The sequence below is a fragment of the Archocentrus centrarchus genome, chromosome 22, assembly GCF_007364275.1.
Source record: "Archocentrus centrarchus isolate MPI-CPG fArcCen1 chromosome 22, fArcCen1, whole genome shotgun sequence".
Classification (NCBI taxonomy): domain Eukaryota; kingdom Metazoa; phylum Chordata; class Actinopteri; order Cichliformes; family Cichlidae; genus Archocentrus; species Archocentrus centrarchus.
The window spans coordinates 960,811-988,195 of record NC_044367.1 but is presented as its reverse complement, the minus strand read 5'-3'; the positions used below and the strand labels follow the sequence as shown (position 1 = coordinate 988,195).

General features: G+C 45.1%; 1 pseudogene; it reads right to left on the bottom strand.

Annotated features, from left to right (window-relative positions):
• Positions 1 to 27,385, bottom strand: part of LOC115801403 (protein Daple-like) — a 46,824-nt pseudogene that overhangs the window by 6,899 nt on the left and 12,540 nt on the right.

Here is a 27,385-nt window from a genome sequence, read left to right as displayed (position 1 = left end):
ATGAAACCGTGAGTAAATGAAACATAAGAAGCTCTTAATTATTGATGATTGGCAGAACGTGAAACAACAGAGATCATGCAAAGAAACCAGAACAAACTAAGGAAACACCCTCGGGTTAAATGAAGAGTTAGTCAGAGCTGATCTCAGCTCATCCTGAAGTTAAGAGTGTTAGAGTGGAAAGTTTACTGAGGTAAAAGCAGAAGATTTGATAAATCCTGCAGGGTCAGAGGTCGATCCTGCAGTCGAACACGTACGAGGTGCCATCAGAAACTTCTGCAACCTTTAAAAAGGCACCTGACATAAATCTGATCAATCTCCCCTTTGACCTGAAGCTGGAGGCCACACTGAAAGCTCTGCAGCACTGAAAGAGTCGAGGTTAAAGGTGAGATCAGCCGCATTTACATCAGGTGCGTTTTCTGTTTTGTACAAGCAGAACTTTCTGATCACAGCGTGAGGAAGACTGAGCAGATTAATGTGAAAACTTTCCAATTAAGCTCAAAGACAGCTTTTAAAAGAGTGAGCTGAGCTCAGCCTCAGATCAGTTCCAGAGAAGACCAACAGAAATCAAACACGCGTCACAGACTGATGAAGAGGATCAATCGGGTCTCTGCAGTTCTCCTCACTGCTTTTGTTTTTGACTCATCACCTCTGCACATGTTGGGTCAGAAAAGTTCCAGCGCTGACCTTCTTAATCTTTACACATGGTGATGATGTTTTGTGGGCGGAGCTGAACTGATGCCTGCAAAATCTTCACTGTGTAAAAACCCAACGCTCCCATCGATGTCCATCTGCACATCATTCATCCATCCATCCATCCATCCGTCCATTTTTCCTTCATTATCTTTTCTAATTAACCACTCAAAGTGCTTCACAGCCAGTTCATACAGCACTTTATTCTATGCACTTATGCCTCTCCATGTATCTTAATACATAAACTGTCCAGTTTTCTCCTTTGTCCAGATGTGCTGAACAGCTGTGTGGTGTGTGGGTGCTCCTCCTGCTCTTAAACACATCAACACCAACAGATGCTGAATGGTCTCCATCTAAAGCACATATTGTTCTGTTATCAGTTATTTCAAAGGCCTTCCAGCACTCCCTTCATCTCAGCTGGTCCCAAATTAAAAATGTGACGTCTCAAACATCACAGCCGGCCAAAAATCACAAACTCGGCTTTTGTTGTTCTTTTCCTGTTTTTTTTTTATAGAATGTTTAAGTTTCTTTTAATTAGGGGTTAAAAGAAAAAAGTTTCTGTCAGAGGGCTGAAGCTGCTCACTACATATCCGAATTCATGTATGGATTAACCAAGAAATGATCTACATCCGCCTTTGGTGTTTTTGAACTAAATGATCTGGAGACGTGCACTATTTCACAGAATTTGTGCAGAAACACTCAATATTTGAATTACTGAAGTATCTGAAAATGAGACGCCTCTTTGTGGAGTAATTGCCAACAAATTGCCTGTGATATAAAAGCAAAACTATGAGAAGCTGCAGTTGAAGCAGCCTGAAAAAAAGCTTCACACAGAAACAACTGGGGTCAAACCGAAACAGCTGCAGTGATGTTTGCAGATGTGAAGCCGAAGGTACTGTCAGTTCTATGAAGGCCAATGGCCCCCTCTACAGGAGAGAGGGCACCTCATCTAAATCTGTTAGTTCTGCAGTATCTAAAAATATTTCCATGTATGCTGTGTATGCAGTTCATAATAAAAACAGAGCTCAGTTACAGTTTGCCCTCTATAATCACCCACAGAGAGGAAATCCACACACTTTATCCTCTGAAATTTGCTCTGGATGTGTCCTTAAGGAGTGAAAGTTAAACGCCCCTCTGTAGACACGTTTATCTGTGTTTAACATCATGCTGTGTGTGTGTGTGTGTGTGTGTGTGTTTACCTCTGCTGATGGTGGTCAGAGGTGGACTCTGGGGTCCCAGACTTGGGCTGTTGTGGTTGCTGTTAGCGTAGCCGCCATCCTGTGAGTCACTGAGAGTCCGCTGAGGCAGAGGGGGTGGGGTCTCAGGGGAGAGGAGGGAGGGGGGTGGCAGGTAGGGGGATGTCCGGGGCGCTCTTTGTTCGCTCTCTCTCGGCTCCCCTCTCTCGGCTGCTCTCCTTTCGAGGTTTGATGAGTTTGACTAAAGCTTTGGCTCCAGCCCACTGACTCCTCCTGGCAACACACAGCAATTAATCTGTCAGACTAATTAATAATATCAATTATAAATAACTGAAAAACAGTCACAGATATATTTAGTCAGAAATGTTTGGCTGTGGCTTTTAAACAAGTTATAAAAAGATCAGAACACTGACTGGATGATAATGGTCAAGGTCTTGAATAATCAGGCACCATCTTATCTCAAAGACCTCATAGTACCATATCACCCCAACAGAGCACTTCACTCTCAGACTGCTGGCCTACTGGGATACTTAAGAGTAGAATGGGAGGCAGAGCCTTCAGCTTTCAGGCGCCTCTTCTGTGGAACCAGCTCCCAGTTTGGAGACAGACACCCTCTCTATTTTTAAGATTAGGCTTAAAACTTTCCTCTTTGATCAAGCTTATAGTTAGGGCTGGATCAGGTGACCCTGAACCATCCCTTAGTTATGCTGTTATAAGTCTGCTGAGGGGTTCCCATAATGCACTGTTTCTTTTCATTCACCTCTTTTCCCTCCGTTTATACCTCACTCTGCATGTAATCATTAATTATTATTGATCTCTATCTCTCTTCCACAGAGTGTCTTTTGTCCCGTCTCTCTCCCCTCACCACCAGCCAGTTGTGGCAGATGACCCCCCCTCCCTGAGCCTGGTTCTGCTGGAGTTAAAAGGTTGTTTTTCCTTCCCACTGTCACCAAGTGCTTGCTCATAGGGGGTCGTTTTGACTGTTGGGTTTTTTGTGTAATTATTGTAGGGTCTTTACCTTACAATATAAAGCACCTTTGAGGTGACTGTTGTGATTTGGCGCTATATAAATAAAATTGAATTAAATAAAGCAGAAAAAACATTTCGGGCATCAGCGGACTAATTTGACTTCATGAGTTTCCGGTAAGAATCAGCCTCTGGGCTGAAAAATGAAGCCCCAACAGCTGCTCCCTTCATAACAACTGTACAGGGTTATGACAATTATATGGGTGCTGTGCGGTTCATTGACGTTTCTGGTGAGTGAACTTCTAGGATGTTATTTGGATGTTACTGATTATCAGGTATCCGTGTCTGTGATGCTCCCACACAGAGCATGGATGCAGTTTGACGATCATTAGCTGATAACTTGGTGCTCCACCCACTCGTGGCTCCAGAAAACAAAGATGGCGGATCCCATAAAGATAAGAATGAGACTTGCAAATACCTGCAGTGTTTGGTTTGCTTTCACTGATAGCAATCAGCAGATTTCTCCAGAAGGAGGTGAGTCTGACACACAGCAGGAAGCCTGTGCTGCTCCTGAGAACTCTATCAGCTGCATCAGACAGAATCCACTCATCTTTTTTATTCCTATGGGAACAAAAACCTGCAAAAGTCCTGCCAGTATTAAATAGTTCTACATACCTATCAATTAAAGTTTATAGAAAAAAAGTTTAAAAATGCCCCAAAACATCAGATTCACAAATCAAAAGTCCATAAAATGGAAAAATACTGTCGGCTGTCAGTGCCCCCTCTCAGCCTCCTGCAGAACAGCCACTAACTGGGGAATACAGGAAGATTTTCATATGTATTCTCTTAAAGTTATTTAACTTGGGTTCCTTTCTTCTACTTTTAGAACCTGTATGAAGATCTGGTGTTTCAGGTTGTTTAATGCTTCACAAACTTTTTACTGCACTTTTAACATTATTGATCTTAAATGCATCATTTCTGGCCTCTGACTTCAGTGCAGCTGCAGCTCCTTCATGTCTGATGGAGCTGAAGATGTGACCGTTTGCTGCTGATCATTGAGGCTGCTGATCGTTGATGCTGCTCAGAAAGAGCCTCACGTGACTGGCTGTTAGTTTGAGGGCGGGTCAGCTTCACCTTTCACTAATCAGCCCTGAAACTAACGTTCTCATATCAAAGTGTTGTAGTCCAGTTCTGACTGCAACAGTAGAAATAAAGGTGGACTCTTACTTTTTAGGCGTGGGGTCGTAGAACTTGTACTGGTCCATGATCTTCTCCTCCAGCTTCTCCTTCTGACGACGAAGAGCGTTCAGCTTATCACTGATGAGACAGAGAGACAGGCTCAGATTTACAGCCACGTTTGATCACTCTGATCGCGCTCAGTGCATTTCCATTTGCTGACAGCAGTACCAGACACAGTGGTGCTGGATGGAGAGTTTAGATGTTCCAACCTGGTGATAAAATGGCCGAAGCATGTCTGCAGTTCCTTTACGTTCCTCGTAAACAAGTAAAATAAGGAGCCGACTAACAGCTGAGGTTAAACTCGGTGTGTTTACATTTTAATCACATTCAATGATCTGATCTTCTTTTAAATGTCTCCTGGATAACAATTACATGTCAGTTACTGCGACACAGCTGCTTACTGCCTACATCAGAGTCCTGCAGGTCACCTGTACAACTTTAATCCTCCCCTGCCTGAACAGGTGAGTGATCGAGCAAGTTAAATCCACACACGAGGAGGTGGACTCGTAACGAGGACTCACATGTAGAGCTTCTGCTCCTGGTGGTACTGCTCTTTGCTCTCCATGCTCCTCTCCAGCAGCGTGTGGTTCTGCTGACTCAGCATGTTGATCTGACTCAGCAGGTGGTGGTTCTCCTCCTCCAGGTTACCTTTGAGGCGACTCAGGAGCTGGGAGCACACACAGAGGAGACGGCGATCCCACTTAAGCTTTGCAGTGCTTCATTAATCAGCTGTTTAATAAAAACACCCCTTTACCTCACAGTGGTTGTCTAGTTTGGTCATGGTGAGATCCAGGTTCTGGTGCTGCTCCATCAGCGAATCGTATTGTGCTCTCCACTGACTCACTTCCAGCTGGGCGGAGCCTAAAGAGGTCTTGAGTTCGCTGATTCGCTGCTGGAGCCCTCTGCTCTGCTCCATCTGCTGTGATTGGCTCTCGGTGAGTCTTAAGGGGGAAACGGAAGATGTCAGCACACCAGCTCAGCTAATAGTGGACGTTAAGATGAACATTCAGAAGTTTAAGCCTTATAATCAGTGCTCACTGGCTCCAGTCGAGGGTTTACTAGAAGCTACTCAGCACTAATTAGCAGTATTGGCTGATAACTCCACCCTCTCATCCAAATATGGTCACTCCTGGCTTCAAATAATCAACATGGAGGTGGTTAAAATGCTAAGGGGCTTTACTGCCATGACACCACCCAGCTACAGTCTGTCGTCTGAAAATGCATCACCTGTCTGCTTCTGCTTTCAGCTGGAGGTTTTCTTGCTGCAGGAGGCGGTTCTTCTGGATCTCCAGGTTTAGCTCCTCCTTTTCTTTCAGGCCACGCCCCTCTTGCTCCTCCCATTTCTCCTTCTGCTGCAGCAGCACACAGTACCTGGAGACGGACACAGAGCAGAGGGGTTATTTCCACCTGATGGTATCAGTTAGTGTAACCTGCAGTTTCAGTTTCACTGTTCACATAAATGTCTGATAACGTGATGATGTCATCACGCTCCCAGCACGTGACGTCAGGGCCATGCTGGGGGGAATACTGAGAGGAAGGAGGGAAATACTCACCCCCCAAAAACTGCATATTCTCTGATAATTAAGGGGTAATTTTAAAAGAAAATGCAGCAGCAGACACACTGTGAGCAATGTTGTTGTCTTACACATACAGAACTGACTCTCACAGCCTCACTGTGCAGCTTATTAAAATAACACTGACATCAGATCAGTATCAGCACATACCTGAAGCCAAGCCAACCCAGCAAACCACCTGCAACGTGAGGCCAAATCATTCTGACAAATATATTTTTATCTCCATTATATTCTGCATGAACAAAATAAAATAGAGGTGAAAATATGAGCAGAGGCTGTTCAGAGACATTCTTCTGCAAATAAATGCGTCTCTGAAGTGGAAGTCAGTGTAGAGTTACTAAACTCAGCCATTAGGAAATAAAGTAGTAAAATAAATGATTAAAACAGGAAAAACATGCAAATGAAGGAATTCATGACCTGCAGTGTCCCGTATACTCTAAAGCCTGTTCCAGTATTTATTACTGCTGTCACTGCAGCATTTACAGAATCACTTTCAAACTTCAACTTAACATAAAACCTCAGCATTTACAGAATATTATATGAAATCAATGAGCACAGAGCTCTCACACACACACACACACAGAATCATTCCTGTGCAGCTGGGATAGGCTGCAGCCCCCTGGTTTTCCATGTTAGTGAGACTTTAGCCTGCTACATGCTGTCTTTTACAGGAAGCGGCCTCCTTCCAGCACAGTAATGTGGACAGTGTGGCTGCCGTGTGGAGCCTCACGCTGTTTAAAAAGCTTATTCCGGTTTTTTTGGTGACGTGTTATTGAGAAAGACGAAGGTTGGATTCCCGCAGTTTTGTCCAGACTGCGGAGCTCGGTGAGCGTGTGCCTCCTTCTGCTCGTCTCTTGTGTCGGTGCAGATGACGTGGTAAACTCTGAGGTTTGTGCTCCTGTGCGTTCATAAACGCTGTCAGATGTATTCTGTATGTGGTCTAACTTTGTTTCTGCTTCTCTCTTTTGCAGCAGTGCAGCCAATACTTTTACAAAGGCCGTGTGCCACAGTGACCTGCTGCCAATAATCACATCCACATCTCTCAGGTGTCTGAAAACAGGTAATCCTTCACATTAAATGAAGTGTTAAACCACAGAGTGAGCCTTTAAATGGATTTGAATAAAAATGTTTATTTTTATCATTTTAAAGATTACTTTTAAAATGAAATCTTTCTAATGTACCACCAGCTACCACTTTGCCACTCTGTACGATACTTCCAACCCGTCTACTCCGCCTACACAGCTGAGGACAACTTCCAAATTTTGCAACCACACCGGATGTTAGAGCCTCAGGTACAGAACACCTTTACACATCCAGCAATTCGATCAGTTCAGTTTTCTTTCACACACAGTCGATCCCAGACTTCCTGGCAGATCCTCTGAACTGTCTGTTTATGCTTAGTGTGTTTACACCACACCTGATGTGACTCTTTTACTTTGTAGCCGGTAGATCAGAACTACGTAAAACAGGCATCCATCCACCAATGACTGACTCTCCATCATTTTCTACAGGTGATGCTGCCAAAGCCACTCACACCCCGACCAACAAAGTTGCCCAAAAATACTCACTGAACAAAGGAAAGTGGAAAAAGCATGAAGACAAACTCGGAGAAGTCTTTATTGTGGTCGGTACGATTCCACCATTTAACAACTTGGACTGAAAGAAATAATGAGCCTTCAGGAGATGAACTGGAGAGTGTGGGCAGACTTGCAGCAACAACCCAGAAATAATCAAGAGATCACTGATATCTGCAGAAATGAGCCCGTTAATGAGCTCACGGGTTAAATGACAGCTTTTTTCCGTCTCTACTTTGCATCTTTTCTTCATCCAGTGAAGAGTGCAGACAGTGTCTGATCTTATGAGTGTAAGTGAGAAATATGGATTTTAGAGAAACTTGGTTTTTTTACTGTTTGCTGAAAACAATCATGATTTTTTTTTTTATTTCCTATAAGGATTAAAGTTTGTTGAACAGCTGAAAAATTAAAGCTACATAAACACCACAGAAATACCTACATTTAAAAACTAACAGCATATAATCACATGTTCACCCTGCTGTGAATTTCATTAAAAATGACTCCTCAGATCATAAATACAGTCTGACTCATAACTATCTACAAACGATAGATTTAACTCTGAAATGAGGACGTCTTATTTTGTTAAATGTCCGCTGCCTCGAAGCCTCCCTCCTTGAGTCTAAAAGTGGCTTAAATTCATATACTCCCTGTATGTAAATCAGAGTGATTCAAAGGTGTTGGAAATTTATTGCTACTTTCATCCAGCATCTATACTTTTTCTCTCCGTTAGTAGTGGATATTTGCCACTAAATATATATATTCCATTCACTGCCTGTACCATTTTGCCCTTAACAGCCCCTTATACTCTCTATACCATCTCTCCCCCCTCTGAACTCTCTCCTTATAGGGTCTTTACCCACAATACAAAGCGCCTTGAGGCGACAGTTTGTTGTGATTTGGCGCTATATAAATAAAATTGAATTGAATTGAATTGAATTATAGTGTCTATACTGTCTCTCCCCTCACACTCTCTCTCTCTGTCCTTATACTGTTTGTAACACCCCCCCCGAACTCTCTCTCTCTTTCCTTATATTCTCTGTACTCTCTCCCCCTCTTTGAACTCTCTTTCCCCTTACACTGCTTGTACTTTTTCTCTCTCTCTCTCCTCAGTTGTCCATATCAACTTCATACACTGTCTATACCCCCCCCCCCCCAATACACACACACACACTATTAGCAGTGATTATCCTTCACTTCTTATGTAAAAAGGGACTTTCCCTTTTGTCAGCATTGATTTATTCACATGTGGTTAAGTGTGGCCTCATAACGGGCCTCAACTCTGTCAGTCACCATTTACATTTATCATTATATGGGGATATATGTATTTGTATTACTTATCATTTATATTGTTTGTAGTGTTATTACTTTTATCAAATGTGCACATATTATTCTTACACCTTATATTAGTTTCATATAAGTGCCTGGGGTTGTTACTTTTTATCTTAAGTACCAGGCAAGTGCAGATAGGAGGTAGACACGCACGCACGCACACACACACACACACACACACACAGACAGACACACACACACACACACACACACACACACACACACACACACACACAGACACACACACACACACAGACACAACCGTGCTGAGTGCTTTATGTTCTGGGGTCACCGAGGTGGGGATAGGACCTGTGTGATCAGATTTGCGTGTTTGGGGCCTGTGAAGAGTTGCCAGAGTAAGTACCGTCTTAATTGACACTTGTACTCTATCGTCATATTTCAGCAGAGTTTTTACAGCAGGTGCACTCACAAAAAAGGGAGTTCTGTGGGCCCCTCACAGTTTTATAGCAGAAAAGGGGGGAAAAGAATAAAACGTGGCTAAGTGGGAGAAACTGGTTATCTTATCTTAACAGAGGTTTGAGTAGAAAAGGTCATCATGGGTGACATCTATTTGATCTGTTGTAAACTATGAGCTTGACCTGTGAGGTGCAGCCTTAAGCATGTGTCCTAAAGTGGGTGAAGGGTGCCCGAAAAGTTGATGGGGTGATTAAATAGCAAAGGGTGACAATTTATGCATAATAATTTGGGGTGGAGGAAAGTCCCGCTGAGAGGGTATAAATGCCCTGTTTTCCATTGTTGAAGCAGTTTTTTTCTTTGTTTTTCTTTTTGCTGGACTAACCACTGTACACTCCTGAGAGGTGCTTGCGCGCTCTCGCTTTTTGTAACACTTTGTGGAAATAAATCACTGAAACGAATCCTGCTCGATTCCTGTAGATTATTTCGATTTTTGTGGATTATTTCGAAAAAGTGGACTTAATTGTGAAAAATTTCCAGCCTGAGCCAGGGCCACCCTGGGGAGAGAAAGGTAAAAGGGGAACTCGAAGCACGACCGACAAAGGGTCAAAGGTGAGATAAATTCAGCTCGAATGAACAAAGTTTCCCGTCTGTGCTCGGTTTCCTCAGCAGAGACGACGTCTGAGAACAGAAACTTTCTGTTTACACTGAACACACACTCCCACCTTTCTGTTGTATTCTGTGCTTGCGTGTAGGTGTCTGTGTGGTTTCACCTGTGCACAGGGATCACATCAGTGTGCAGACCACAGCTGTAACTGCGAAGGCCAAAAATGATGAAGAATGTAAAGTGAAATGTGGGCTGGATTAAAACTTGTGCCTTGATTATGGCGCGCTTCTGCTGTCTGTGAACAGTTTCCCCTCTATGACTTATTTAAGACCTTCAATCCCACATGTTCCACTTACTTGGTGTGCAGCGTCCTGTGTTCGCCCTCTAGCGCCCTTTGCTTGCCCTTCAGCGCCGCGTGCTGACTGATCAGCTGCTCGTACTCGTGAGCTTGCCTCTCATGAACGTTCAGCAGGCGTTCGTGGTCACTAAGCACACTCTCTCTAGCTCGCCACGCCTCCTCGCGCTGCCGCTGCCACGACTCCACCTCTGTCTCCAGAGCGGTCACCTGGCCCTGAAGCACTGCATTCTGGGCCATGAGAGAGGCACTCTGAGAGGAGAGGGTGGAGTTCTCCACCTGAGAGGACACAGAGATGAACAATGAGGAGGACGGCCCAAATTTAAACATCGTTTCAAGTTAAACCTGCGTGACGAAGTGACGTGCCTGTAGCTTCGCCGTCTGCGTGTGTAACGCTGAATTCTGCTCCTGCAGCGTGGTGGTGTGTCGTTGCAGCGCCGCCATCTGGTTGTTGAGGGAAGTGTTCTGGTTCTCCAGCTGTTTCAGCTGCTCCTTCAGCAGACTGCTCTCCGTCTGCAGGGAGGCATTCTGGACAAAACAGTGACACCAAAGACAAAAAATACTAAATCCATGCAGCACAAAGATTTACAAAATGCTGCCTTGGACTCAGGCCGCCTGCTGACTGTGTGTGCATATTACAACCATCTCAAAACATCAAATTAAAAACGCAACATTAAGTATTTTTCGTGTTAAATGACTTTTTAGTGCACAGGAAACCTTCAGGTACAAATGGACAGATCTCAAAAACACAATATTAATATGACGAACAGGCTGAGTGTGGAAATAAATAATCAGAAATATCAGCTGAATATCTAAGTCTCACGTTCTTTTCCACATCGATCAGATGGTCTTTGATTCGAAGCAGCTCAGCTGTGGCGCCGCGGTCAGACGCTGGGTGCTCCTGGGAGCTATGGTTTACTTCCTCATGCTGCTGATGCGAGGCGGACACCGTCTGATGAGCCTGCAGCAGGAAAAAAGTGTCTGACTGTTTCATATCTTCAACTTTACAGACATAGAGGGAAGTCAAAGTTTGCATTTCCTTACAGCTTCCAGCTCAGCACGAAGAGTCTTGTTGAGAGCGCTGCTTTCTTCCAGCTTCTTTTCCAGGCTGGAGATTTTATCCTCCTTTATCTTCATGGTCTGCTGGACGGTTTCCTCCAGCCGAGACTCCAGCAGCCTGTACCTGCTGACATTCAAGCACCAAAAAAATCCATCCGTCACCTGTCAAGAGACTCAGTCTCACAGAAATGAGATGAGAGGATCTCACCTGTCCTCCAGCGTGTGCTCCTGCTGCAGCAGCTTCTCCCGGTTCAGTCCGATCTTCTCCAGCTCTTCGTTCAGTCGTTCCAACTCGACTCTCTGCTGCTGAATGCTGAGCTTCTCTGACACCAGCTCCTGCGTCCAAACACAAAGAAACCCAGAAACAATCAAATGGGTCCAAACTGGAGTCAACATCTGCATTGTGTGTGTGTGTGTGTGTGTTAACTTGCATTTTGCTTCTTTGTAAAGTTTTATTTAGTTTTAGTTATATTTAGTTTTCAGTGTAAATCTACGGAGGTTTTTATGTTACTGTCTTCTGTATTAAGCACATTGAATTTGAGAACAATGAAATGTGCTGTATGAATAAAATTGTCATTTTTTTCCCATAATTAAGCAGCCTTGCGGCCTCACGCCTCAGGGACGGAGAGCCGAAGCAAACAAACTGAGAGCAGACAGAGATGCATTGATGCTTCCTCCTCAGGTTCACCCGCACAAACCAGAGACTCTCAGCTCGAGCTAAACAGTGAGTTCAGAAACACTAAACTCAAATTACAATCTGATTAATCTGTACCACAAACTCAACTCCTTAATCTGCTCAGATAAAAACATTAAAATTCAATCTGCCGATGAGGCTCAAATCCTCCTCCTCTCACCTCTCTCAGCGTGGCTAATGTCCTCTTGTCAATAGTCGCTTGTTTCTGAAGCTCCTTGTTCTCCCGCTCCATCTCCTTTGCTTTCACTGCCCCCTCCTTCAGCCGTTCCATCTCCTTCTTGAGAGCTCCGCCCTCCTTCGTGACTTCAGTCAGCCTCCTCGTTTTCTCCTCCAGCTCCGTCTCCTTCCCTTCCAAAAGTGTCCTCATCCTCCAGCTCTCCTTCTCCAGCTGCTTCCTGCCCTTCTCCGACTGCTCCAGGTCCAGCTGGAGCTTCTTCCTCTCCTCGTCTCCTTCCACTCGTCTCCTCCGCTCCTCCCTCAGCTCCCCCACCTCCCTCCTCAAGTCCTCCTCTCTGCTTTCTGTCTCCTGCCTCCTCCTTTCTTCCTCCACCCTCTCCTCTTTGCTCTTCTCCATCTCCTCTTCTAAGCGATGCTTCTCCTGGTTCAGAGCTGTCAGGTTCACCTCCAGCCTCTCTGCTCGCTTTCTCTCTCCCTGCGCCTCCTCTCCAGCTTCCTCCAGCCTCCTCTGCAGCTCCTGCATTTCTTTCTGTGCCTCCTGAAGCTCCTCCTGTACAGTTGTGAGGCGGGTGGATGAGGAGCGCAGGCTTTCCAGGGAGCAGCGGAGCTCCAGGTTTTCTTTGGACAGGAGGCTGTTTTCTGTCTCCTGCTTCATCAGCTGCTGCAGCTCCCGCTGGTTCTCCTCTGCCTCCCGCTTCAACCTGTGCACCTCCTGCTCCAAGGAGGACACCTGCTTCTCCAGAGCCTCTGAGCGCTCGCTACATGCCTGCAGAGATGCCACCTGGAGGCAACACAGATGCATTACATTTGTGCTGCAGTCTGAGTCTTCAGAAAAGAAAAGAAATATATTTTTATGTACTTCTCTGTTGAGCGCCTCCCGGTTCCTCTCCAGCCGAGCCAACTCTCGCTCCGCCTCCTCACACCGCCCTGCCCGCTCCCTCAGCCTCTCTGCATCCTCATTGGATCCTTTGAGCTGCGTTTCCAGGCTGGCCAATCGAGAGCTGGTGTCGGTGATGCTCTGGTGCAGCAAACGGTTCTCTGCTTCCACCTCGCGGACCCTTGCCTCGCTGTTAGACTGAGCGCGCTCCTGTAGGGATGCCACCGCCTCCGCCAGGTGCTGCTTTTCACTCTCCAGCTCTGAGATCTGATTGGATGGCAGAACAGGAAGTCAGCTGGTCTCTTCTTTGGCTGACAATAAAGCAAATGTTACCTGAGTGTGATACACACCTGTCGATCCTTCTCCGCCTTCAGAGTGTGCAACTCGTGCTCTAGACTCTGTTTCTCCTTCAGTAGCTCCTCCCCCAGAGATTCCATGTCCTGATTGGTCATTTTCTCCTGGTCCAATAAACCCTGGAGTCGCTCCAACTAAAACAGAAACCCAGGTAGTTTTTAGAAACAGGTGGCTGACAGGTAAAAGATCATTTACAGGATCACTGTAGGATTCATTTCAAATATTTTACATTTCACTTTTTCTCTGGTACCAGGTGCAAATCAGAACTGTGGTTAAAGTGTGAACTGGAGTTAATTATCAGTGTTTTAGTTCTTGTTGTTTTACAGCGAGTGTTCCTGCATTGATCCCTTTTCTCTGCATCTCGCTCTCAAAGTTCTCCTGCAGCTCAGATGGAGACGTAAATAATAAAGAGTTTGAAGGTAAACGTTAACTTAAATTTAGATGTAGAAACAGGCAGTGTTCACTAATTTGAAGAAACTTTTTTCTTATCCACCAGACTCCACTGATAAAAACAGCGCGTTTTACTTCACAGGAAACACGAAGTTTGTGTGCTTGTGTGTTTGTCTGCTCACCTGTTCTTGTGACTGGAGTTTGGTGGAGACTACCGGCCTCAAAAGCAAATCTCTGAGTAAGAACCACGAATAAGAAATGCTCAAATCATAAAAATATAAACCTCTGAGAATATGGTCACTGCCTGTGATTGGTTCATTACGGTAAGAACTAAGTCATCTGAGATCTTTAGCAGATCTATGGCATCAATTTAAAGATCCTTGGTTACATCGTTCTCCAGTTATTATGTTCACAAAGTTGAAAACTGGCCACCGGCGCGCCCGGCGGGGTGATGATAACACCCCACCAGCTTTTTTTAGGCTGAAGGGTAAAAACCACTGAGGCCTCTGTAATCAAATGTCCTTCATATGTCTGCTGGACACTGATTTTGTGATGCTGTGCCTCACTGTCTGCAAATCACCGATTCTAATTACAGAAAAATAATGACTTTTCAACTTTGAGTTTTATTTATTTAGCACCAAATCACAACACCAGTCGCTTCAGGCTGATTAACACCCAGGTGTGTTTGTGAGGTATTATTTAATCCGTCACCAGCGTGTCTTTAACTGCTGCAGGTTTCCCACCTTGTTGCTGAGACTCTGGTTCTCCCGGTCCAGCTCCTGCGTGTGGAGCTGCTGCTCCTGCAGGAGGTGGTTCTCCTCTTTCAGCCTCTCTATGGACGCCTGCAGCTCCCGGTTCTCTTTCTCCAGCTTCAGCATGCGGCTGGAGACGCATTCGTTCAGCTCGTGGACCAGTGACTTTCGGGCTGCATCAGAGAGGAGAGTCAGTTAAAAACGGAGAACACAGATGGGCAGACAGAGGACAGATAGGTGGAGGGGAGGAGGGCGAGGTCTCACTCTCAGTGTTGGTGTTGTCGTGGTTCTTGGTGAGCTGCTCCAGCTCCCAGCCCAGGTGGGCTGACTCGTTCATGCTCTGTTTCTGTCCGATCTCCAGCAGCATGTTCTCCTCCACCAGCTCCTCCAGCCGCCGCCGCTCGCTGTCCCGCTCCTGGACAGAGGGATGGAGGACAGAGGGATGGAGGACAGAGAGATGGAGGACAGAGAGATGGAGGACAGAGAGATGGAAGACAGAGGGATGGAGGACAGAGGGATGGAGGACAGAGAGATGGAGGACAGAGAGATGGAGGACAGAGGGATGGAGGACAGAGGGATGGAGGACAGAGGGATGGCCAAACAATGAGAAAAGGGTGACCAATGTTTTCCTGAGCTGTTTTTTTTTTTTAAAAACTATGCTTAGTAAGCTCTTTGTTTTCCATCCACTGTCTTAATGATTTATTCAGTTCAGGCTTGGAGGGGGTGGAGCCTTTCCCAGCTGTCACAGGGTAGGAGGTGGGCTATAACCTGGACAGGTAGCCAGTCCATCAGAGACTTGTGTTCTGTTACACTGCATTTTATTTATCAAATAACTGATCACAGATGTGTGCTTGTGGTGAAGTTCTGGCAACTCTTTGTTACAGGAAGTGGTTTGTATAAAGCTTTGTTTTTTTAATGTTACTGACAGCATGTGAAAAGCTGCTAACGAGGTGGAAACAATGATGAGACCTTCTAAGGTTTGTCTGTTGATCCTGAGAGTGAGAGGAGGTGTTCTCATCCTACACGCTGCTAAATATTTATGTCTATACCATCCAGCCCAGCTTTTATTTTAGAGCCACAGAACTCTTCAAATGTGACTCACATCTGGAAACATCTGACACGGTGACTGTTACTGTATATGACACATGACAGCTTGAGTGTGAGTAATACCATCTCCAGGTCGTGGATTTTAGCTCGCAGTAACAGGTTGTCTTTCTCCAGCGTGTGCAGTTTGTCACAGCGCCCCCTTGAGGCTGACAGCTGCGCCTCCAACAACACCTTGGTCTCCAGCAGAGTCAGGTTGTCCTCACGGAGCTCCTGAAAAACACACACACACACACACACACACACACACACACACACACACACACACACACACACACACACACACACACACACAGAGTGGACTGTCAGTGGCAGATTACTGGCAGATTACGGCAGGCCGTGCAGTGGTATTTCAAAAGTGCCGCCATTCGCGGGGGTTCCTGTAACAGTGTGAGTGAAATTACGGTAATAATCCTATGTTGGCTGTGGAGCACAATGCCTCAGCTTTCAGAAACCATTTGGATTTTTTCCAAGGGGATAATTGTCATGTAATTACGGTAACACAAAGTGCGCTTGCCCAGTCGTGTTGGCAACAATTGGATGGGCGTTAAAGGCGGCTTACAGCATGTTGCCCCCGACAGCTGGCTATTAAATGGTTAACGGAGTTATAGATTAACTGCAGTAAGAAACAAGTTTGGTGTGAGAACAGAACAGAAATATGATGAGATTCAGAACATGAAAATAAAATGTTGCGGCTATCAGCCACAACATTGAAACCACCTGACGGCTCCTCTCGTGTGGAGGTGTGGACTTCACAGACCTCTGAAGGTGTGGTGATGTTAGCCCCAGATCCTTTAAGAGGTCCATACCTCTTAAGGTCAGAGGACTCTGACCTGAACCTCTCCCTCAAAGTGTGCCTGTGCCGTGTCTGCAGTGTGTCATGAAGCATCATCCTGCTGAAAGAGGATGCTGCCAAAGTGTGTGCACGGTCTGCAGCAGTGTTCAGGTAGGTGATCAAACAATGAACCCAAAGTTTCACAGCTTAACATCCCTCAGAGCTCGCCTTCTTCCCACAGTGCATCGGCCATCCAGCTGTTTTGATGCTCACATGCTTCCAACGTTCAACTGCAAAGCTGCTCAGTCCTTCCACAGACTGTATGTAAAAGATGGAAGTAGCCACTGTGATGTCATCCATTAGTTTCTGGTATTTGACTCACTTTTTGAGCCAGCCTCGAGTGGAGATTAGCAGGGTCATTATAGTTAATGAAAATGAATGAAATAATGAAAACTGAAATTGAGCATTTCTGTTAACTGAAATAAATAAAAACTATAATTAAAAGGAAAAAACGATAACTAAAATTGTTTTCTGAGTTTACAAAACTGAAATTATAGATAAAATGACCTTCGTTTTCATGTTTGTTATTTTATTTAAAAGCCTTGTGGATTGATATGAAATCATTTTTTCCGCTCTACGAGTTAAAGCTGGGAGCGCCATCGGGCAACAGTGTGCCTGTGTGTGCTCACTGTGCTGATCCGAAAAGTAATGGCAGCGGTCTCATACGGGGTTTCTTTGAGTACGACAGCACAGATAGAAACGAGTGTCTTGTTGTGGATGATGAAAAACGTGCGGAACACTTCTCAGCCTGGAAAAAACCACCAACATCAAAGTCCACCTGAGAAGCGCACACAAGGCAGCTACAGAAACCGCTCTGATCCTACGAGGTAAGCTGACGTGCACATCTGGAGAAATGTGACTACTCGTCAGAACATCAGGATGCGGCTGGATTTGAGCTTTGACTCCTTCAAAGAGTTTGTTTCTGTCAAACACCACATGTAGGTGTTAATCTGCTCCACTGATGCTGAAGATTATTGTGGAGTTTATTGTAGAATTTACTGAGTTTTGTTTCTCCCTGTTGATGTTCATGAGTGTCTTTAATATTACACACAGTTAGCACGTAGTGCTGCTGTCTTGTGAGCAGTTGATTGTTTTGTTTTTTTACCATTTTTGGCCACAGCAGCTGATAGTGGTGGGAGACAGGAAACGGGGGGAAGATACAGGGGAAGACACGCGGGCAAACTGGCGACAGGCCAGGACTCGAACCCGCGCCGCCTGCACCGCAACGCAGCATATATGTGCTCGCCTGCTCCACCACTGAGCTACCGCACGCCGAATATTTTTCTTTAAACGGTATCTTTTGTTGAGTTTTATTACACAATAGTCACTTTTGAATCTTGCACCTGACAAAGTATGAAATACTAAAACTTACAAAAACTAAACTAAAACTAAGCATTAATCCAAAATTAAAACGAATAAAAATGAGCAAAACCGCTCTGAAAACTAACTAAAACTAACTGAATTAGAAAAAAATAAATAAAAACAAACTAAAGCTAACCTGTAACGTAAAATCCAAAACTATAACTCTGGACATTAGAGGAACTACAGCTCCATGTTGCAGCCGTTGTCGTGCTGAGGTGGTTATTTGTCGGTGGTTTTAATGTTGTGGCTGATCTGCGTACACTCGAGTCAGGTGTGCAGCTCCTGTTTTACCTCCACTCTGGTTTTGTAGAAGTGAACGTCGTTGAGTTTCTCTTTGCATCTGCTCAGTTCGGTCTCCAGGCGGTCGACCCGAGCGGCTCGCTCCCGCAGGGAGTCCACCTCGTCCCGGTACACTCGGGCAGAACGGGCCTCAATGGACAGAGACTGGTTCTGAATGAAAGAAAAGACAAATACATACATGTTATCACCACTTTTTCTTCCTGTTGTTAATCCAAACCTCTAATATATGCATCCATGGACAAAATGAAAGCTGCAGGATTCAATTCAATTTTATTTATAGAGCGTCAAACCACAACAAGCAGTTGCCTCAAGGCGCTTTATTTATTCTTTTTTTTTTTGCATTTTTGGCCACAGCGGAGACAGGAAATGGGGGAAAGATACGCGGGAAGACACGCGGGCAAATCAGCGACGGGCCGAGACGCGAACCCCCTGCCGCCCGCACTGCAACGCGGCATATGTATGTGGTCGCCGGCTTCACCACTAAGCCACCCAGGTGCCCTCAAGGTGCTTTGTATTGTGGCACAGGATCAGGACTCTGAAACACTGTGGACACCAAAATCCCTCTGAATGAGTTAAAACGTCCTAAAACCATCCAGTGCTTTAGGTTAAAAGCCCTGAGGCAGGCCAGCACTTCTTTCACTAACACAAACAGTTGTATCGTGATAATGCAGCTTCCTCTCCTGATGCTGTTAATCTGTTGGCAATTTCATGCCACTGAAGCAGCGCAGGATTACACGAGGAGAGAGAGATGGTTATCTTGTACTGCGCTCAAGTACATTTATTAATCTTATTCATCATCTTTGCTGCGTGCTCAAAACCAGTTTATTAAACTGGGACAAACTGACAGAGACCATTTCAGACTGCTGACCTTAGATCAGATTTAATCTGTAAAAAGTATTTAATCCTCACTGTGTGAGAGGAAGATGTTAGAAATAATCTCAGCAGCACTGTCCCCTCTTCATGCCACATGCTGAAAAATGTTTTTATGTGCAAACAATATTCAGTTAAAGAGCTGCTCGCTCATCTGGACAGAATTAAATTCTGCTCTGCTTTCACAATAATCATTTAAAGAGTCCAAAGAGAACAAATCAAAGGCTCAAACTGATAAATCTGACTGTTTTTGAATGCGTCATGTTTCGGGGAAGTTGTGTAAGGTCGTTGCTGATGTGGGATTCCAGCTGCTCCTTTGTGGTGCTTCTGCTACATGGAGCTGTTTTCAATGGGTGATGGTGTGGCCTGTATCCAGGTCAGTTTAGCCTGTGCAGTGATGCCAAGCAAAGAATCAGGTCTGAGGGTCTGAACACTTCCAGCATCCAGCTCTGCAGATGCTTCTCTGCGTTTCCTCAGATCATGAACTGCTGATGAAGCCTCTGATTCTTCTGAATTTATTCTGAACCTGTTTGCCCACACAGAGTGCTGACCCGCTGCACATCTTTACTTCTAAAACCCCTCAGACTCTCTGGGGGGATCTTCTTACATCCAGCCATGTCACTATTTAACCACATTAGTTGTCAGATGTTCCAACAGCTCCAATTTTTCCAGGTTTTTGTTGCTCCTGGAACAATTTTATAAAAGTGTTGCTGGCAAAATGAGCAGATATTTTCCAATTAGAAATCCCATTTCTCAGATTTAACATTTGCTGTTCTCTTTGGACAATTTTAAAAATAATTATAGGCCTTGTATCTGTTTTTCTTTTTTTTATTTTAGGCAGAATCCCAACTAAGCCGGCTGAGCATCAGGAAAGCAGAGAAATGAACTTCCACTGCAGCGCTGGCTCTCAGAAAAATGCTCCCCGTGAACACTTAAACTTTTAAACTTGTTCATGCAGCTGAAAGAGCCTCAGTGCTTTTATCAAACAGTGTGACTCAGTCTGTTCTCGTGTCTGGCATTTAATCAGAGCATTTATTCTACTTCCTTCCTCCTTTTCTGCTCCCAGTCTCACAGATGGGTCCTCACCTCCTGCTTCAGTCTCTGCAGCTCCTGATCCAAACGCTCCACCTCATGCTTTGAATCCATCAGCTGCTCTGTCTTCTCCTCCCTGCAAATACACACATGCAGATTAACAATCTATAATTACAAGAGCACTGCTGAGCGGGTGCCAATGCCAAAGTGCTATAATAGTAAAGTTGGTCTGACTTAAACAGCATCTATGGTGTGAATTTGAGCATCCTGGGTCACATTGTTCTCGAGTTATGGCGGCTATGACAACAAGCCGAACTAAAAATCAGCCACACACCGACGAGTCTGACCGCTCACAGCACGCTCTCCCCGAGTCTTTATTACACTGTGCTGTGTCAGCTGTTTAAGCGACTACAATGGCCGAGCGGGGTCATGCATTATATTTTAGACAGGAATTCTTTTATTGCTCCATCCCTGAACTGTTTCCTCCACCTGTGACTCCAAAATGTTCTCATGCCATCAGTCAAAAACACACTCAAAATATTCAGATTACTGGAATATCTGAAAACTATCAAAATGAGATGCCTCATTATGAAATAATTACCAACACATTAAAAAATAGGCACAGATTTCAGCTTTCTGTCTCCTGCTGAACCAAACCCTGCAGAGCCTTCATGGTAGGAAGCACTGTTATGAATAAAAATAGTGGCACACAGAAATATACAGCAGTTTGTCCTGTGAGGGTTAAAACGTGTGTGTGCTCAGCACAAACACTTGGAGTGAGTAATGCAGGTGTGCCTTCTGTTAACCTCCAATCAGATGGAGCCACTCTGTGATTACACCATGACAGCACCATAATCTTCCACCTGCACCAAACACAATTTACCACACATCTGTTATCAGTTTATTACTGTCAGTGAACCTCTGCTAAATCAATAAAGATGGAAAGGCCAGGGATGAGAAACAGGCAGAGCCTTCAGAAAAAGCCTTTCTGCATAGATGACCCCCCCGTCCCCTCGGTCAGTCATCAGACTCAGCGTGTGATGATCTGAAGCACATTTTTCAGCTGATTAAACTCCGTCAGACTTTATTTGATCTGAATGTTTGAATGCAGCAGGTTGTGACTTACAGCTCCTGTCTGTATCGGCGAAGCTTGGCTTTGGTGTCGGCGAGCTCCACGGACAGATGCTGCTTCTCTTCTTTGGAGAGCGCCGAGCCGCCGTTATTGGCTCCCACCTCCGAGGAGCTCTGCCCACGCTCCGGGCTGATCATGCCCAGGCTCCTGCACCCCTCCTGGGGCTGTTGACTGGACAGGTAGTCCCGCTCCTGTGTGAGATCCACAATCACCTGGAAGGCAGGTTTGTGTTAATGTTATTTTATGTGTAAATATCGAGTTTTTAAAAAGTGTTAATTCTAGAGTCCAGCAATACTTTAAAACGTAAGATCGGATCCATCAAATCAAATCTGATAAACATTAAAGTCTGAAAGAAACTCAAGAAATGTGGATGATGCATCACAACTGTACCTCGCTGGCTTTGTCGCGCTGGTCGACGAGCTGCTGCAGGGACGCCGCCATGTTGCGGGACAGAGGTTCCAGCTCTTCATGGGTGACCTCCGCTCCTTCCTCCAACCAGGACAGGTCGAGAACGTTCAGCTGGTTGTGGGTCACCTGACACACACACACACACACACACACACACACACACACACACACACACACACACACACACACACACACACACACACACACACACACACACAGACAGACAGTTGCAGCAGAAAATGGGTTTTATATGGCAGGTCAAATAAGTCCCACAATGCAGCTGAAATTTAGATGTAAAAGTTATTTACAGCCGCTCTTTTTCACTCTTCCCTCTCCTGTTGGTCATTTTACTCACACCTGATCATTAATCTGCTCTGTCTGCTTCACGCCTGGTGCTAATTGACTGCAGAGGCTCACCTGCATGGCTACAAACCAGAGGTTGTGAGGTTTGTGGGTCTCTGGTCCATCAGCACCAGCAACCCTTCAGTTGGTTTGTGCAGTGTTGGTAATTATTAGCCGGTTGAGAGTTACCTCAGTCCTGTTGTTGGTCCTGGTTTGACTAGTTTAGGTGTTCAGGGACTACTTTCTCCTGTGTTTGTTTCTGATGGAGCTCCATCTCCCCTTCAGTCTTTGTGAGAATTCACTTTCTATTATTAACAAACTGAAGTGCAGACGCATTTTAGCATCTCACAGGTACCATAACGGTCAACACAGACACCATGAAGAGGTCATCTGTCACAGGCACCAGGAGGTCATGTTGCTGCTCTATGCAGATTCAATTCAATTTTATTTATACAGTACCAAATCACAACAGTCACCTCAGGGTGCTTTATAATGTAAGGTCAAGACCCTACAATAATATAGAGAATACCCAACAATCAAAACTACCCCCTATGAGCAAAGATTTGGGTGGGAAGTGGGAGTGAGAAGGAAAAACCCCCTTTTAACAGGAAGAAACCTCCAGCAGAACCAGGCTCAGGGAGGGGCAGCCATCTGCCGTGACCAGTTGGGGGTGTGGGGAGAGAGAGACAAAAGACACTGTGGTAGAGAGCAGGTGGAAGATGATCACAGGAGGGTCTGCAGGTTTGTGGCAGCGCCTCCAAATAGAAACAGGTGGCAGATCCACAATAAGGTGAAGTCGAACGTCTCCACCTGGGAGAAACTTTCCAGGTGGAGATGTTCCAGCAGGTAGGGTGCAGCTTAATAATGATGTGTTCAATGAGGTAAAGCTCTTCATCTCACAGGCCAGGCTGATCTCAGGTCAGAATTTACATCAACATTAAAATATCTGAGCTGCACTCATCAGGTTTATTTCAGTCACCTCCTGGATGTGAGAGACGATGGCAGCCTGAGTCTCAATGTCCAGCAGCTTGATCTTCTCAATCATCTCCTCCTTACGCTCACACTGAGGACACACACACACACACACACACACACACACACACACACACACACACACACACACACACACACACACACACACACACACACAGAGGAAATAAAGACTCCTTAATAAAAACAGTTAAAGCATGAAATCAAACAGAGCCTGCAGACTGTTGTTTCTCTGTGCTGTCAGTATTTTGGTCTCAGCAGAAAAATCTGTGCAGGAAGACAATAAAAATAACAACAACAACTTTTGCTTTTTAGCACTTTTAAAATGGCAGACGAGCAGAAATCAACATTTAAAATGTTTAAAAAGATGTAAAAACAAACTATAATTAATAAATACAAATAAAAAGAATAAAAGTACAAACTGCAGGGACTCATGAATAATAAAAGACGGCATCACATAAAAGTGAGTGTTTTCAGACGTCACTAACAGGCAGGCTGTTTCCTGATGGTGAAATCTCACCTCTGCATCCTCCACCCAAGCCTGTAAACTGGCTCAGAAGGGGTTTGTTTTCCTGGTGTATTTACTAAGAGCCACGAGGGGGAGACGGGATCACACATGCAGTTTATTTACATGCTCCGAAAAACTGAAAATATCCTGATGATATTCCTGCATGCTCCGTACATCCTTCTTTCTTACAGTTTGGTTTTTCACCTTTTTCTTAAAAACTCAGTTTTTGGGAAATATCAATAAAAGGTCATCTTTGATGATACACTTTAAATGCACAGCTGAGCCTTTAGGAGTGAGAATGGATGCAAATACAAACCTACAAACTAACTGCAGTCTTTTAGAGCTTAGATTCGATGATGGTATTTGACACATCTGGGCTGAGGATGCTAGTGAAACTACGAGAAAGTTGAACTGGGAGGACTGCAGGCTTCACATTAGCAGATAAAGAGCTGGGCGCACTTTCATTCTCACTGATGTGGTTTCATTTTTTATTTTTAGATGTTGAAGGAAAATTTGCTCCAAAAGCTGACGTGTGGTGCCTTTAGTGGCTATCCACAGGGCTGGAGTTGGAGTTATTTGATTCAACATCAACATCATTTCCATGTGGTTTTATCCTCCCTCCCTGTTTTCCCTCTCCTCATTCAGCGCTCCTCTTAGCCTTCTACTTCCTGGGAACCAGTCGAGCAAGTGCAGGGAGGGAGGGAGGGAAAATAGGAAGACAGGGAGAAACAAACAAAGGGAAACAAGCGGAAGACGAGGTCGCTCCATTCAGTGCCATGAGATGGCTTTATAAGAGCTGAACAAACACAACCAACCACACCTGCTTAATTACTGCTACATTAACTCTTAAATTAACTGTAATTTCCCCATTGTGGGATCAATAAAGTATCATCATCATCATCAAATTGCCAAATCTGCATCCAAACTTCCTGTTAAACTAAATGATCTTACATATAGACAGCTGTGAGCACAATGTTAAGCTGTGCACTTCAAAGAGCCTTTTGCTTCCATAACACAAAAACTGACGACTGATTGGTGTTTAAACGAGGGAGAAGCACCGCCCACATCCAGCCCAACCTGAGTGCACCTAGTCAGAAGGAACATGAAGCAACGGCTGTGCTCAGACATGCAAAACAGCACAGACACAAACACGATTCCTGGGAGAGGCTGTGTGTGTGTGTGTGTGTGTGTGTGTGTGTGTGTGTGTGTGTGTGTGTGTGTGTGTGTGTGTGTGTGTGTGTGTGTGTTACCTGCACAGCACAGCCCAGAATCAACAACAAAAGTCTCTTCAGTTCTTCCATGCTCTTTGCTGAGGGAACAACACACAGAAACACGTGTGGTTACAACACAACCCAACACGGCTGAATAACCTCCGTGAGCACCGTCAGGATTTTCCACAGCAAGAGCAGCGAGGTGTGGGGGTTAGAGGGGGCTGACGTCCAGGTCACACTGATTTAATAACTTTGTCTTTTAGCAAAGCAAAACTACGCACAGAGATAATTTTATTCCAGGTGAAGACACAACACGATGCTTACAGCATGAAAAAACACAGATGACAAAAACACTGCATGAATTATTATAATGGTTGTGTGTGCGCGCTTGTGTGAGCAGCTGATCGCTGTACACACAGACCAGCTGTTTGCTGCTGTTCTGCAAAGACACAGTAAAGAGACTGCACTGGAGGACTTCCTGTTCCACCTGACTGGGCTGCAGGTAGTCTCGCGCTACCATCAGTGAGGAGGGAGGAGGGGAGCGGACCACCTGCTGAACTGTTCCTTCACTTTATGGGACTGTCTAGTTGCTGCCTCTTCAGTGCACCTATTGTCACTTTGAGTTGCACCTGTGCAGGTGAGATGGTTCCTAACTGATGTCCCTGAAGTCTGACTGACTTCACTGTGCTGAGTGCTGTGATCAATTTGGGGTTTTCATTAGTTGTCAGTTATAATCATCAAAATTAAAAGAAACAAACATTTGAAATATATCAGTGTGTGTGTAATGAATGAATATAATATACAAGTTCCACTTTTTGAATGGAATTGCTGAAATAAATAAACTTTTTCATGATATTCTAATTTTATGACCAGCACCTGTATGTACCTGTGAGGGTGTGCTGAGTAGAAAGGTTACCTGATATTGGGTCCTTGGCGATGCAGAGGATGTTGGGAAGCGGCATGACAATCAGCTGCTGTAATGTCTCCTGTAACAGAGTGAAGAAAGGAAATCCTTAGTGTTTTAATTACAGTGATGATGACTGTGCATCGGACAGGGGCGGAAAGCTTCTTCCAGCTGCTCCCTTAGTAAGAAGGCGGTGGATGGATCCACACGTTTGACTGGGCACAGACCTTAGTCTCAAAATAAGCATGAAAACAAAGGACCTGATATTTGTGCATTTTATAAGCATAAACACACATAAATGAGCATCTGCAGAGCTCTAATGTGTCATTTTAAAGAGCTTAAGAGAAACCTGTAACAGTGATGAGTAAAACTTGGCATCATCACGAGTTTCACTCACAGGCAGAAACGTGCTTTCAGCTTTAAGCCCCTCTTCCACCCGGAGGTCTCAGTTTGTGTCGTACAAAAACACAAACGTTGCAGCTTTTTTAAAGACCATCAGGGCTGCATCACCTCTGCAGCAGACATGACTCTGAGCTGTTAGTCAGGATGTGATACAAACTCACCCTGCTACCTCATATCTGTGAAGGCAGAGGTTGTCTCGACAGGTTTTAGCTGTTGCTAAATTCATGGAGGTGATTTCTAAAGTGAGGATGGAGCTGAAGGAGTTAAAATAAGCAGGAATCCCTCCCGGGCAGCACAGCATGAGCCCATCATCAGCGCAGCTTGTTTTTACTGCGGACTTTGATCAAAACAGGCTCAGCAGAAACAAATCAAAGTCCAGAGAGTGACAGACCCAGACATACCTGTGTGTGTGTGTGCGAGTGTGTGTGAGTGTGTGGGCAGCCAGCCAACAGGAAACACCCTGCTGCTGACAAAGAGTGAGTGTGTGTGTCAGGAAATAAAAAGCCCACGAGGAGGGAATGCTTTCCATTCCAGAGCATTCTCCAATGTCTCCCAAACACACCCGAGTGAACACACAAATCCATTTAATATGAAAGTGTTTTCAAAGCAGAGGATCAGAGCCTTCATCACATCATGTGAAGGTCACAGGTCAAAGGTCACAGTAGGGCTGAGAGGGAAACGTTTGAGTTTTTTTTTAGGAGGAGGGAAGTGGCTGTCAGCAGGGAAGGGCTGACGGCCACGCAAACCAGACACCACCCTGCGATGTGACCCCAGCGAGTCCCCAAACCACAGCTTGGTGTGTCTGCATCAGGGTGGAAGTGCTGAAATATGTGAAAATCCATGAACGCTGACAGAAACATGACTGGATTCCTGGAAAAGTTTGATTTAAAAACAAGTTTGAATCCTCGTTCTATAAACCAAAAATTTTCCATTTTCAGATGGAGAACTGATTTATACCCTACGAAGAACCAGGACCACGAGCTGCAGAACAACGTGGAGGAGATGAGGTCTGTCCACGGGAAACTCAGAGGAGAGAGAGCTGATGTTTGCAGCAGGATTTACTGTCACAAAGTCAGGGTGCACCCCGTTCACGTGCTCCAACTTTTGTTTCATTTTTCTTTTAGTACGTCTGGGGCAGATTGAGACGGTGCGCAGGTTGATTGTTTTTATGAGTGGTCTGCACACAGATATCAATATGATATTAGGCGGCTACAAGCTGCTGAACATCAATAAGGAAGAAGAAGAAAACGCATCAGACAGTAAAGCGTGTGTGGAACGATGACGTTTTCAGGAAGTTTTTGAGTGGATTTAACAGCAGCAGGTTGCAAAAGCAAGTTAAAGCGAGTCAGTCACGTCGGCCACGTCGATGCCCATGTCTGCAGTCTGGGGACGATCTCTGACTGAAGACGTATTTATGTGAAATGTCATCCCCACAGGCGTCCTTTTACTCAGGGATGTGCACCGCTGGTCAACTAGATAATTAAATGTCACCGTCTCTGCTGGTCAAATTACTTGTATGTTATTAATGGACCAGCCCGGTTAACTGTTGGTCCTCAGGTGAGCAGGAGCTGCAGCCTCGGCAGGCGCGTGACGCCGTGAGCATCCAGAGGCAATGACAGGCAGGCAATGATAAATAATAAACTTCTGAGGTAGGGGGGCTGAACCCTGCGGCACACCACAGGTAATCTGAGCTGCAGACAATGATGATGACCTAAGTAGGTACAGCAGGTGTCTGCAG